Source organism: Pteropus vampyrus, unplaced genomic scaffold (genome assembly GCF_000151845.1).
Source record: "Pteropus vampyrus isolate Shadow unplaced genomic scaffold, Pvam_2.0 Scaffold12, whole genome shotgun sequence".
In the NCBI taxonomy this organism is placed as follows: Eukaryota; Metazoa; Chordata; class Mammalia; order Chiroptera; family Pteropodidae; genus Pteropus; species Pteropus vampyrus.
In genome coordinates this window covers 12,956,690-12,959,083 of record NW_011888793.1, presented here as the reverse complement: position 1 = coordinate 12,959,083, position 2,394 = coordinate 12,956,690, and positions in this window count along the sequence as shown.

Here is a 2,394-nt window from a genome sequence, read left to right as displayed (position 1 = left end):
GATGGTACATTTCAATCAGGGTTACCGTAGGAGAGAAAAAGGACATCATGGAAGCAGGTTTTTAGCCTTGACTTTAAGAAGATTGTGACTTCCTTCATTATGTCTCATATTTGTTTCTCCCTCTTTCAGTCCCACTGTCCTATATTACCTCACATCAGAAAATTCTGCCACTGTACCTTTCTTCCAAACCAGTTTTCGCATTGATGTGGATTAATTTTCTTAAGATACCAGCTTCATTGCTGATTTAAAAACATTCACTGGCAGTGGTTCTCAGGATCAAATACAGCCAAAAGTAGCATTAATGACAAGTACAGGATCAAGTACAAAGTCATTGGCTTAATATTCAAGACCTTCACAGTTTGGCCCCAAACTATTTTGTGATTATATGTCCCACTTCTCCACTCCTTGCCACCCAGAGTTTACATATTCCCAAAACTCAATGTCCCATGTTCACTCTGAACACAGTGCCCTCATTCCTCTTCTTACATCTATATATTCCACTTCTGTTCTTTCAAAGCTGAGGTTCATTTTCACCTCCTCACAGCCTTTACCAAGACATTGCAGCACTAGGCAATTCTTTCAGAGTTAGTGCCTTCTGCTTGTCCCTCTAGACCCACTTGCCACCCTCTGCACCCTGCTCTGTGCCCCAGGAAGTGAGTGCCATGGACTTGCTCTCTTACTCCCAAATATTGAATTCTCTCTACAGTTTTATTCCACCTAACACCCGCCTTTGTAAATAGCCTTTAAAAAAAAAATCAAAATCTCCTCAAATTCCCATTTTGAATCTAACATTTGCTTTCTGCCAGAACCCTAACTGATATCTTTCCATTCTTCTATGTACTCGCAGGCTTTATTTATTGCTTTTAGCCTTCGTATAGTATATCAAAGCCTGCCTTAAAATAATAGCTATTTTCTTATGTGGTTATATAGTTCCAAACTAACTAAAGTTTCCTGAAGACAAGAAATATGTATTGTACTCCTCTGTATGCTTGACTGCCCCTCTGATCACCTCCTATTCCAACAAAACAATGAATCTTTTATTATTATGTGGCCTTGTGTGAAGAACACCCACATTGGTTAGAAGAAGGAGACCTGCTTAAAGCCTTTACAAACACACACTTGAAAGTACCCAATTATAGTGGAAATAGGTGATTGAATGATTCCAGGGGTCAATAAGAACATAGGGCCTATCACCTATCACACTGGAAGGTATATTCTGCCAGTTATGTTATTCACTTCTTACTATCCCATCCAGCCTGCTGGAGATCTGACCATGGCCTACTGCTGAGTCTAAAGCTCTTTTTTTCCTGGTTGTTGTTGGTGGAGATGATGGTGGTGGTGTGTTTATTTGGTCCTAAAATGCTAAAAGGATTCCATTTTATAAGGAAACATGATTTAAATGATTTTTTTTTTTTCATTTCATTCAATAGCTAGACAATCATGATAGGAAGTTATCTAGTATAAAAAGAACTTGAAATGGGAGCACAGCTGTTTCAGAGTGTTGTGCCTGAGACAAAGCTTTCCACTGTGGGCAAAGGGGGTGGCTGGACTTAAAGTTTCATCACTGCAGATTATATTGCTGCTCTGAGCTCCTTGAATTTTTGGTGGGCAGCCACGGGGCTGTGTGTCTAAAATGAAAAGGCAAAGGGCAAGAAGGTAGACCAAAATGGGGCTAGAGCTCTCCACGAGATGGAAGTGTTTGAGGAGGTTCGCTTTGCAGTTTTCATTTTCCAGATGTTTCCGAGACCTAGCAGTGGGACGCACGGCTGTCTGACTCTGATGAAGTCGTGGCAGACAGTTTAATTTCCAGCTCCATTAAATGCCTTTGGACAGAAATAAGCGGTGTGGACATCAGGTTGCTTGCCCTGTCCTGGACTCCCTTCCATACCCGGGGGAAGCAATCCATGGAGAGAGCCCTGTGGAGCTCCGCTGGAATGGGGTAGATTTCAACAATAGTAAATAACAACCACACATTGAGAATATCCTATTTTTCAGATGTTTCACACATTTCATCTCATTCAAACCTCACAACCATCCTGTAAATACCTATTATTACTGTCATTTGAAAATGAGGATACTGAGATTTGGAGTGGGTGAAACGACTTGCCAATGTTCACGCAGCCAGCAAGTGGCTGAGTTAGCCCTGAAATTGAGATCTGAGTGAGTGCCCAGACTGCCCTCTGTCTGCTAGACTGCACTGCCTCATGGTTTTAATACCCAGGGCCTGGACAGACGCAGGAAATGTAGACAGAAGTAGCACAGACAGAACTAATAACAAGATTTTTGTGGTTTCCACCACGTGATTCAACATCCCAAAGATAGCAAGGAATCTTAAAAGACTGAACAGAGAAGCAGTCAGCAGATGGGCTCTCGTATAACACTGTAGAAACAGAA